Consider the following 13238-nt stretch of genomic DNA (forward strand, 5'->3'; position numbering starts at 1 on the left):
AGATCAATGAACCACATGGTCCAAAATTTTATTTCTAGGCAGGCCACCATTTTTAGCATCTGGCTTCTGTCAAGTTCGGGCTGTCCTGACAATCATCCCTAGCTTCCCTAAAAATCGTGGTGCTATGGAGAGTCATTGGAAGAATCTGTCTCTCTGTCTTCCCAGCAGAAGCCCCTAGTACTCCCTTCTAGGAGCTGCAACCTTGTTCTTTCCTTCGCACCCTCCAGAGTCCCTCTCCTACAGCTCTGTTCCCAGCCCCAGAACTAGACTAGAGGGGAAGAAGGAAGTCCTACACTGTAGGTGCATGTGGTGAGTTGGTCTTCATTGGAACTAAGGATTCAGGAAGCAAAAGGGCTTTGGCATCTCAGAATTTGGAATAAACTTTTCCATGGAAACAGTGATGTAGGTAGAAGTAAGGTTCTACTGCAAGGGTATTAATAGCGTTCAGTTATTGTTTTCATTTTGAGGTCTATATTCAAGTCACTATTATTTTAATAATTTTTACAATAAATAACTAGGCTTATTAGTAACATGCTACTAGGGAACAAGTATTCCTTAGCTAAGAACCATTTGTTATTTTAAAAGCCTATTGGAATTAAGCATCTGCATTTGTGGAGACATATTCCCCCAAGACCAGAGCTTTAATAAAGCAATTACAGTCAATCCTCGTTATTCGTGGATTCCTTATTTGTGAATTCACCCACTTGCTAAAATTTATTTATAACCCTAAATCAATATTTGTGGCACTTGCATGGTCATTTGCAGACACGTATACAGCAGTGAAAAATTCGAGTTGCCTGACGCACACGTTCCCAGCTGAGGCCTCTGCCTTCTTGTTTCAGCTCTCATACCGCCAACAAGCGTCCTTTTCTCCGTCTATTTAGTGCCATATTTGTGCACTGTGTTTTCCAAAGCATTGTGCTGAAGTGCTGTCTAGGGTTCCTAAGTGCAAGAAGGCTATGATGTGACTTATAGACAAAAATATGTGTTGTTACAGAAGTTTCATTCAGGCGTGAGTTATGGTGCTGTTGGTTGTGAGTTCAATGTTAACGAATCAACAATATATACTAAATAAGGTGTCTTTCAACAGAAAAATACATAAAACAAGGTGGTATTGATCAGTCGATGAAACTGTTGTGACCAAAGGCTGTCATGAATAGCAAGAATTGACCGCACACTTTTAAATGGCATAACTTCCTTGTGACGGCAACCATCAAGCTGCTGAGCAAACTCCATCACTCCCTGGACACTAGACACAAGCACACAGGTGGCCTACCGCCAATTTCCACAGCTCTTTCATTGCTAGTGTTGCTCAGGATCTGAGGTTACTGCATATCTCATTCTTTGCAAAAACAGTAAACAGATAAACTGGGTTATAATAAAATCTTCACAGACTACTTACTTTAATTAAATCCAGTACTGATGCTAGCCACTAGTTCTTTTGGCATCAGAGAAAGAGATTCAGCAAATGAACACAGTATATTCTGAACAGTACTTATTAGAACTACTCATAATCGGGTATTAAAATTCTCCTTTCTATAGAAAACTGGTAAAAAAATAAAAACTAAAGGGAGTTGAGATTACCTCATGCTAAAACTAATTGGATGTGGGAATTAAATGAAGTTACGTAGAACAACTGTTACTGACTAAAAAAATCTTAACTTTTTAATGTTCAAATGATTACTGAGGTAAGGAAAGAATGTCTATAGGTACTCGAGGAGATGGGAAAGGAACCCGGAGAACATGACAGGATGAAGCACAACGTGGGAGACAGCGGAGGTGAGAGAGTGAAAACACATTAGGAAGGAAGGGAGGGCTCAGGAAACAGCGCTTGGTAGATACAGGTCACAGTTTCTGGAAAACGGCCTCAGAAACCAGTCACAGACCACCTGCCCCTGAACTGCAGTGGTCAGGTGATGCAAGTTTACGACTCGCTGGTTTTGTATTTTGGAAACCCAGTTAAATGTAAGTTGCTTTTAGCAAACTCATTATTTTGCTATAATGCAGATCTGCAAATGGTGTCACAGAAAGTAGGTTATAAAAAGGTACACAATATTAAAAGTGAGTGCTAAGGAAGATGACCTTAGCAATATAAATAAGCTCCTCCCAAAATGAATTCTTGAGAACAGTAGTCCCGTGAGATGCACCACAGGGAAATAAGGTTGCAGAGTTCAACAATTTTGGGAAACATTTCATAACACATGTCTCTGGGAGACAATGCACAGCGAGATAACGGTTCTGATACCCCACAGAAGAGAAAATGGTTAAATTTTGTTAAACTTACTCAGTGACTTAGCATGGGGGGAACGGGGAGTGGAAAAGGGGCACAGTGCCTATAAAATATCCCACTGAACTACAGGATATAAATTACCAACTTTTGGAAAATATGCCTATATATAAAATAAGATTTCTGCCAGCCCTTTAATGTATTTTGAGGCACCTAGAAGTGGTGATGGATACACTGTTCCAAGTTTTACTTGTAGGAACAATATAGAACAAATGAGGAAATTTAATAGAACTCGAGCTTTTCTCTTTCTCTATATGAAAAGTCTTCATTGCCATGATTATGCCATCTCTTCTAAAGATGAGTTTTGTATGTTTCTTTTTAGAGACCCGTCCAAATCATGTGATTTTTTTCTTTGATAGTATGCTTTCAAAAGTTTACAATGCTAAGCAATCTCCGTATATTATTAAATCCAACAAACCCATGCTTTTCCCTCTACTATTCATCATGCTCAAGTCACAGCATTCAAACACATGCAATGATTTAACATTTCCCAAGTATTTCATGCTCAAGTGACCATCCTGCAATTATGGCAAGGAATGGCATAAGGACTTACTATCTGCTAAGCACGGTGTATCATGTATCATGTCTCATTTACTCCTCACAACACATTCTAAAGATGAGAAAAATGAGTCTCAGAGAGCTTAAATAACTAACTCTCCTAAGGTCATAAACCTAGTAATTTAGGGACATAGATTCAAAACTGGGATGAATAAAGAAACTAAAGAATGAATAAGGCAGGCTTCTCCAGAAGGATTCGCTGTACCCAAACAAATGGTTGTAAAATGCCCTAAGTTACACTAAGAAATCTCATCTATCATCTCCTGGAAACTTATTTCTATCAATAAACAACGATCAGACAACATGTACAAACTTGCCATTCCAGGAGAAAGAAAGGAGGTAAACCAACTGAGTCATGCTAGGAAACTAAAGTTTTAATTTAGACAACCTATGATAAATAAACGCACATGCCAGCAAAATGAGTGCCTGATGGTCAGGTTTATTTTTCAGCACCAACAAATTATTCCTCCAGTTTCGGAAAATTACATCCAGATTTATTTTTAATAAAGAGTCCTAAGTAAAATTTGTTTGCATGTTTGTGATAATTTTAACTCTTGCCTTAAATGCAAAGCAAAGCTTCTTAGAGATTTCAGGCATTTTCTTTAAGTTCACACCATTAAAAACTACTTTCTGGAATAAGCCATTTTTTCCCAAAGGAACACGGATTCACGCACCGAGGTTCAATCCTGAGTCTACTACTTACTGGGTGACTTCTGTCAAGATGCATAACTTTTCAAGTGGCATTTGTGAGAAATGAAATGTCTTTTTTTTTTTTTAATGGACCTAGTGCAGGGTTTGGCACAAAGTATGAATTCAACAAAAGTTAGTTCTGTGTATAGAAATGAAAATTATAACTCCTAAACACTAGGAACTTTAAAAAATCAATAGAAAAGAAAAAATCAATAGAAAAGGAAAATTCTGGAAATACTATTATTATTTTAATAAGAGCATCTAAAAATAAAGACACCTAAATAAAGACATGGTGTAATAACACCATGTACCTAAGACAAGTGAACACTCTCAAAGTTTTTAAATGGAGATTAGAAATGATAATCAGGATTAGCATCCATATTAAAAAATTTCAGTTGCATCTAGTATAAATATGATATGAATCAAGTTAAAGTTATTGGTATGAAAATATTGATCCTTCTATTAAGAACTACGTTTTTTCTAAAAAGAAATAGACTTTTAAAGTGAATATAACTAGTAACTTGAGTTTTTTATTTAGCATCAAATTCAGTGCTACAAGAGCCATTACTTTCAGTTGTTTCTTATTCAAAGCCCATCTCCAGATAGCTCACTGACAATTATATTTTTCTAAATCATGTATAATATTAAATCCATATCTACGACTTTGAAATGGAGACTTCTCCTATATCCACCCAGAGGTGTTAACTAACAGTTTATAAAACAGTTTCAAAAACCTTTTGGGAATGCAATACTTTGCCAGGATGGTACTTATTTCTGGACTAACAATTTGGGTAATTTTTTTGACTTGTCAATTAAACCTCTGGGCAGAAATACAGATTTCTATGTAATAATTATAATTTTAAAAAAAGCAAAATCTTTACAATTACCCATTTTAGAAAATAGAGAGCTGTTTCCAATAACCAAGGCTAGTCTCAAAAGTAAGCTCTGCTTCAAAATAATTCCTTTTACCAGTCTAATATACTGATACCACCAAAAAGTCATTTCTTCCCTATTCCCCTCAAAATGATTACCATGTGTAAAATCATTCTAATATCCCATGGAAACACAAAGATGTTTATAGATTGAATTCTTCTTTGACTTCTAGCTGACAGAATACTAATAAAGCAAGTGTTTTGCTTGCGAATGGAAGCCTGGAACATCATACCTTGAAAAGGGTGACAGGAGAAGAAACATGGAGACAGGCCAGAGATCCATGGGTGTCATGAAACAACGGCCACTTGGTGGGTATGAAGGGATGTCATAAAAGTGATGGAAACAAACTAAAATCAACACACAGAAACATATAATTTAGTCTAGGTCAAGGCCTCCAATGGGCCCTATAGCCCCCACTGGAAGCCAATTCCTAATGGTCGCAATCTCTCTAGTGGTAGTAGCCCTGAGTCCACTTTAACTGGAATGCCACCATTCCACACAAATGCCACCAATCTCAGCATACGCATCTTTCTTCTTTTCTTCTTTCCTTTCTACCATTCCAGCCTTGCCATAGTCTTCCCAAGTCACAAGCCTACCAACAACACACAAAAATACATTTGGCTCAGGGCCGGCCCTGTGGCTTAGCAGTTAAGTGCGTGCGCTCTGCTACTGGTGGCCCGGGTTCAGATCCCGGGCGCGCACCGACGCACCACTTCTCCAGCCACGCTGAGGCTGCGTCCCACGTACAGCAACTAGAAGGATGTGCAACTATGACATACAACTATCTACTGGGGCTTTGGGGGGAAAAAGGAGGAGGATTGGCGATAGATGTTAGCTCAGAGCCAGTCTTCCTCAGCAAAAAGAGGAGGATTAGTATGGATGTTAGCTCAGGGCTGATCTTCCTCACACACACAAAAAATACATTTGGCTCTACTTGGTGTAAGTTCTAAGGAAGTTGTGGACTCCTCATACCTAGAGATGTCAGAGAGGGATGGGCACATGATGGCACTTTCTCCAGACATGTAAAGGTTACCCATTTCATAGAGTTCACTGAAACCAAATGGGTAAGATATCTTGCCTTTCAGAGCTAGCAACCCACTGGCTATCAACTAGTACGATCGTTTCACTGAACATAGAAAACTGAGGCCTGGCCAAATCATAGCACTTGATCAAGGTCACATGGATAGATGTTGGCCAATCTTTGGAATAGCATTAATTTAGATTATTCTGAAAACTGAAATTAGATGATTAAGCTTTGGATTTATTGAAATAAATTAAGTGCAGTATAGAAGATGCTGAGAAAGTTTCTCTTGTAAAGAACTCTAGTTAAAACAGACCATAAAATGGGGATTACCACTGATATAAGAATATCAGCATGAAAAAACTATGTGTGGTCTGTTCTTGCTAATTTTCTTAAATGTTTATGGAAGGTGGAACAGTAGGGGACCTTACAACTTGATTTTACTGGCACAAAATCTCTTAAGTAAAAAAAAAAAATAAGTAATATACCCTTGGGTTCCATTTCTTGCTGCAGTATTATAAAAAAAGAATATAGAAAACCATCTGTTTTGCAATTTTATCTTCTGTTAGGGTCCCAGTCTACTTTGTGGACTTTCAGAGATAGATGGAGGCATGTGTGTAGTGCCAAGTGTTGTGATGATTTAACTCCTGTTAGAGCTCTCAGGACTGGTATAAGAGACCACACTCTCCAAGTCTTATGTGAAAAACTCGGAATTCTGGCATCAATTAAATCATGCTTTTTACTACATGTGCTATTTCGTGGCTCTCTTTCCCAATCATTAGAAAACTGGCAGTGAACAATAATGCTATAATGTACTTCTGAAAAAAAATTATTGAAAACTTGGTGATATTTTAAAAGATAGATTTAAGTACAAACAGATTTGTGATATTCCTCCTTGAGCAGATACACTTTGGTACCTTCATTGTAAACCAACCATTGAAATGAAAACGTCTTTGTTACTGAATCTAGCAACACCAATAAGAATAATAAATAGCTAACACTTACTGAACTCTTACTATGTGACAGATGCAAAGCTAACTATTTTAAATATACACTATTTTCTTTAATCCTTTCAATACCCATCTGTATCTCTATGTGACATGAATTCTTATGAAACAAATGAGGAAAGTGAGGTATAGAAAAATCAGTAACTCATCCAGAGTCACTCAGCCAGCAAGTGGTAGATCCAAATCTGATGATGCTCATAAGTACTAAAAAGTTACCCATATTTACGAAATAATGTTATTTATTAGTAAAGTTTGCCAGAAGATCTACCATCACCAGTCCTTGCTCAGGAAAGAAAGTAATCAAGTAGATGTGACCATGCGAGCTATAAATTCCAATACTACTGAGCTGAATGATATACTTAGCCTAATTATTGCCACAAAACTGAGAAGAAGCAAAGAGCTGGTGGTCAATAATCAAATTGGATTTAATAAAGAATATATGACTCTGAGGTTCTTGCTGAAAACTGCTCCTCCCAGTCTCCTTTGCTCAGTAAAGCAGGAATTGAGCTTGGGTATGAATCCAAATGTTATCAGACCCCCAGCATCCATGTCCTTTCCACTACAACAAGTTGTTTGCAAGGCAGAATCATTTTTCTTCTCCACACCTGAATAGATATGAGCTACTTCCTTCATGATTTTTATCCATTTGAGTGATGGCAAATTATGTTCAATACTTTATAGTCACCATTCAGGTATAAAGGATCTATTTCCTAAATTTAGTATTTACGACATTCTGCAATGAAATACACCATTTTACTTAATAGGGGATAATAATAAATTTATTTTTTATCCATGAAGCCAAGGTCACTATGGACTTCTCATTCATAATATTTTAAATATTGAGCCCAATACTTCTGACAAATAAGCCCATTTTTATAGTTATAATGAAGTACGTACAAAAACTTCGTTTTGACTTATGGCTAGAATGGTGACTTCAAATAGCTAAACTTTATATGTCAAAACATGTTCCTTTGCAGATATATACTTCTAAGCTAAATTAGTAAGTAAAAATTTCAAAGCCAAAATAAAATAATTTTGAGAGGAAAGAGTAATACATAAATATATATAATTAAGGAAAATTTGAGTGCCTGACTCCTGGATCAAAGTGGTTGCCAGACTTTAAACCACTTATTTCAATTTTAAGATTTAATTAACACAGTATATAAAGCTGAAAATTTTATTACTATACTTATTCAGTTGATAAAGTATTAAATGCTTTAAGAGTATGAAAGACAGAAATTATATTTGGCAAAACTAAAAATGCATGATCCCTAATTATCTTTGTCAAACCAAAAATATTTCAGTTCATAGAAAATAAAAAAAGCATCCATTCAAACAATTTGGAAAGGTAGTTTTCCCTTAATCTTTAAGAGTCAAGAATAATTTTGCTTGTTCTACTTATTTCCTGAAGAAAATCTAAGTCAATTAAATAATTAAATCCTTAGACGACGTGCAAAAATAGGTGCATCTTTCGACGATATCTTAAAGTGAAAGGTATTGTTCATTGTAATAAAATTTTAATAAAGAGGTTAATTATTCAATGTAACAAAACAAATAATGCTATTGTTCCAAACTGTCACATTTTATTCTTCACACTATCTTTAGTTGTCACTCTCTTTAAAGAGATCCTGTGTGCTGCTCTGAAATTAGCTGGGGAAGTTTTGGGCTTCAAATAATCTAGGAAGTGTCGCACTGTTTTGTGGGCATTCAGTATTACTGATGATAGATGCTAAGTTTGAGATGTGTACTGTGAAACTGCAGGGCAAAAGAACTGATATTTATTGTAAAAATTATCAGTGATGCTGACTAAAGTGGTACTCTACTTGGCAATATTCTAATTATAGAATTGGGCTTAGGCCTAGTCCCTGCTCTTTACTGAAACTACAGCGCCAGGTGAAGATGGCTGTGACTTGTCAATCAGCAGTCAGATTGAATGAGGAAAGCTATACACCTAATCTAGAGCCCATGAATAAATATAAATGGCTCAACTGTAGCGTACAGCTACTGAAGCAATTAACTGCTTAAAATCCCAACACACTTTCCAAATTAAACTGCTTGTGTAAGGGGGAAAAAACCCCTAGCTTTTGCTATGTATAAATAAATTTATTTGCATTTTATTAGAATATCTGATTTCCACAATGTGTTTATAGTTCATCAAGTCCTACATTTTCAGAGCAGAGAGCACAGCTCAAGCATTGCTAATCCAGCAGTTATCCTGGCAAAGGTTGCTTGCAGGAGAAGTATCACCCCAGGGACTGAAATGGGTCAAAAGAAAATGGCCAAGGATTACTCCAGTGGTCACAAAAATCTCCCACTGCCTCACTAAGTTGCAAAGTGGGAGGAAAGCAGCAGCAAGGTAGTAAGTCACTATTTAGATAGAAGGGGCTGGGAATGGTATTGGCAGAGTGTACAAGCCTAGCAGTTGAGAAAACTGGATTTTTAAAGAAACATTTCAATTGAAATATAACATACTACACAAAAATTCAGAAATCTTAAGTGTGATGAATTTTCACAAAGCAACACACCCGTCTAATCATTTCCAAGATCGAGAGGAACCCCTCTCCTAGTCCTGACCCCCTCCTGGAAAGGTAACCATTATTGTGACCTGTATCATCACAGACTAGATTCGCCTGTTTCTGAATTTTGTACAAATGGACTAGATTGTATGAAGTTGTGTCTGGTTTCTTTGGCGTAACAGTGTGTTTGCTGAGCTTCATCCATGTTGCTGTGCATAGCAGTCGTTCATTCTTTCTCACTGCAGTAGAGATTTCCATTGTATAAATACACCACAATTTATTTATCTATCTACTGTGGATGGACATTTGGGTTGTTCCAGTTTTTGGTTATTACAAATAATGCTGCTTTGAACACTTGTAGCTGGGAGAGGAATTGCTGCATTCTGCAACTGCCTGCTAACTGATGCCCCTGCCTTCCCATCCTGCCTCTCCCCTTGCACATCCATTTTATATATTATTGCTAGAGAAAATCTTTCTTAAATACAAATTTGGTTCCACGCTCCTGCTCAGAATCCTGCAATGGCTTTCCACTGCCTTCAGGACAATATCTAAACTTCTCACACGTCCCTATGTACTACCTCTTGATCATCTTGCAACTCTCCCCGTTTCCCATAAATCTTACGCCAGGACACTTCAGTTCTTTGAAAATACTCTCTCAAGCATCTCTGCACTGCATATGCTGCTCTCTCTCCTTGGAAAACGCTTCTGATTCTTGTACATCTTTCAAACTCACTTTAGCCTCCTTCCAGGCATCTTTCCGCAATCTTTTGGTCCCTCTTCTGATCTGGAGGTGGCCACTCTGCCCTGTGCTTCCAAAGCACTGGGTTTTTGGTTTATCATGGCAACTCTCAAATTCCTTATCTGCTTAACTCCTCTGATGCCCATACTACCTCCTGAACCCCTCAGCACAATGGCTAACACACAGTGGGTGTACCATATGTGTTTGTTGCATAACACAGATGCTAACTGCATGGGACAGAAACTGACAGTTTACATTTAACTGGGGAAAAAAGCACAGTACTAATGAGAAAGTGTCAGTGTGAACCCAGACGTGACAAAATTGACATTCAAGTATTTTGAGCCCAGCCCTGCAGTACTGATTTAAGCTCCTGAAATAAACCTTAAATCTTACTATTAATGATGCTACTGTGAATATTACACCACATGGTAAAATTGTTTTTTTATTTTTTGAGGAAGATTGACCTTGTGCTAATATCTGTTGCCAATCTTCCTCCTTTACTTTTTTCCTCCCCAAAGCCCCAGTACATAGTTGTATATCATAGTCGTAGAGTTATAGCTCTTCTATGTGGGACACTGCCTCAGCGTGGCTTGATGAGCAGTGAGTAGGTCCATGCCCAGGATCCGAACCGGGGAACCCTGGGCCGCTGAAGCAGAACACACAAACTTAACTGCTGTGCCACTGGGCTGGCCCCATAAAATTCTTAAACATATCCCAAGATAGTATCTAAAGAAAGAATACTATTGTTTTAATCTACAATTTGTGGTTTCCATGTAATCTTAAATAAAACATTTAATTGAAATAATTTTATGGATATTAATTTTTAAATACTCAGTGAAAGGAAATGTGCAAGTAAATCATACTTATGAAGGAGCAGATAGAATAATAACTGCAAAAAATAATGTCTAATGTTGTTTAGAAATGGAAAAAAAAATCAATGTAGTGTAAAATTCTCCTGACAAAGCTCTTTCTCAACACCTCATCACTTAAGCAAAGCCTCTCCCTCCCTAAAAACAAATTAATCAAAATAGGCCCAATGTCACCAGTCAAAAAGAAAGACATGTTCCACCCTACAAACTCAGAGGGTTTTAATAAAAAGAATGTAAGGAATCTAATGAAATCAAAACAAAGGAATTGATAAAGTAAACAGCACAGACTTCTCAAGCCATCTTCAGATTCTGGTTTATAATTACCTATCTGAATAACTTGTCTAAGATTATGAAGACAAACAGAGCCATAGATAGATCTGTGGCTAATATTCTCTTCCATTTCATAGCTCAGGAATACACAGAGGGAACGCAACATATGCTCTTTTCCCAAGCGTTCCTTCAAATATGTTATTTGTTTTCTCAGTCAACAAGTTCTTAAATTGCTATGTTTAGCTCATTTAGGTGAGGAAAAGATAAACTAACCTTTTTTGATTTATAACTATGTTATCTTAGAAAAATAATTAAATTAAACAGATACCTCATTTCATTTTTAAAAACTAGGCTCTAAAAGTTCCAAAACATTTTTAATAACTAGCAATTCATTTTCTCAGTATGATTCTGCCATAAGTAAAGTTATTAAGTTTTGGATATTTTGAATTTGTAAGAGCAATAAATACTTCTGTAGAGCTATCCAGCAAAATCAGAAATCTGCATCTAGAGCTGAGAAGACACATCAAAGCATCAGAGAGGTGACATAAAGCTATAAAACTCACTCAAGTATATTCTATTCCCTTAAATAGTATCTCTTTAGCATTATTGTACAAATTTACATCAGGCTGTCCTGTGCTTCCATTTTAAGACTGACCTAAGACTTACGATTTAGTATTGTAAAGTAGGGGTATATGTGAGTGTATATATAAATATGTGTGTGTGTATGTGCGTACAGATGTATACCAATGAACCCACACACACACACACACACTCTCTCTCTCCCCGCTTCCTTAACCAAAGTTTAAACTAGAAATCAGGCTTCTCTTCTTCCTAACTGCTAATCTTGTGAAGACAGTGCATGCTCACTAAATTAATGATAACCGTTCAAGTTACACAACCATCAACGTCAAAGCTGGGAGATCTATGCATTTCTGATGGCCTGAATTTCCACAAATCCATAATGATATTAATCCAAGGAAGTAAGGAGTACAGAGTTCTAAGGAACTAACTAACCAATGAAACACTCTAAAAGCTGTATATACAAAAGCTAATGTAAGGGGCTGGCCCGGTGGCGTAGTGGTTAGGTTCACATGCTCTGCTTCGGTGGTGGCCCAGGGTTCCCGGGCTTGGATCCCGGGCTTGGTCCTACATACTGCTCGTCAAGCCATCCTGTAGTGGCAACCCACATACAAAACAGAGTAAGAGTGGCACAGATGTTAGCTCAGGAACAATCTTCCTCAAGCAAAAAAAAAAAAAAAAAAAAAGAGGAAGATTGGCAACAGATGTTAGCTCAGGGTCAACCTTCCTCACCAAAAAAAAAAAAAAAAAAAAACAGCTAATGTAAGAAATCCTCAAAATCTCCTGGCTTGTGTTTCAATGTGATGGATGGATGACAACATATTCAGGGGAAAAGAGATTAACATATTCAGGGGAAAAGAGATTAAATAAATTAGTAAATTGTAAACTATGAAAAAAAAATCACATAAAAACCATGCTAATCATGATCTAACAAACTGAAATAAAATATTCATGTCAGTTCTATATCAATATATTCAGTGCTCAGAAAACAACAAAAAGTCTCAATCCAATAAAGAGTCAGCAGTTACCTTACTAATAAAATGGGAATCAAAGATGCAAGGCCTAAGGAATTGACTGCTGAGGAGGTGGAGTGAGGGAGGGGCATTAAGGAGGTTTCAGCATTGTAGCATGGGATAGATGTTTTCCCAGTCAAGAAGTGTCTGTCTATAGCAAGTCAACTGAAGCACTAGTAGAAAAATAAACGAACTCTCTTTGGAAGTTTTTCCACCACTCAAAATTTACCAAGTAGAGGCAAAACGACTAAGAGAATGAAGTTGCTAATTTTTTTGATTCAAATCCAAGGAACCAATTATTTGTGCTTAGCTATTGAACCAAAAATCTTATGGTAAGAGATAAACAATGTCCTAATTTGCTTTTTTAAAATCAAGAAGACTAATACATTTAGAGTTATGATTCAACAACTAAAAAAGCAAAAACAATGAGATTACCAAAAACAAACAAAAAAAGCCACCGTTTAAATGAATCTAACACTCAGATAAATTTGTGGAGAGAGTGAGCCAAGTCAAGAAAATGCAATTCTGATTTAATTTTAAATGCATGATGTGATTCACACGCTCTTTGTTCATCACAGTACTACCCAGTGCCAGACTTTCAGCAACACGTGTAGTTATACATTAAAAAAATATATATATTATTTTTCTTTCTATAGTTATTTATTATATCTAGGCAAATCAATTGATTTCTCTAAATCAGGCCATTAGTTATACTTCTATCTAAATAAATCAACTCAAGAACTAAATAACAAGTAA

The 13238-nt window shown here is 36.7% G+C and overlaps 1 protein-coding gene across 4 annotated transcripts in view; it reads right to left on the reverse strand.

Moving 5' to 3' along the window:
• The window catches only part of RASSF8 (Ras association domain family member 8), a 127105-nt gene that overhangs the window by 22491 nt on the left and 91376 nt on the right, over positions 1-13238 (reverse strand). The gene's annotated exons all lie outside the window — the stretch shown is intronic.

Source organism: Ceratotherium simum, chromosome 17 (genome assembly GCF_057802395.1).
Source record: "Ceratotherium simum simum isolate JZ-2026a chromosome 17, ASM5780239v1, whole genome shotgun sequence".
Lineage (NCBI taxonomy): Eukaryota > Metazoa > Chordata > Mammalia > Perissodactyla > Rhinocerotidae > Ceratotherium > Ceratotherium simum.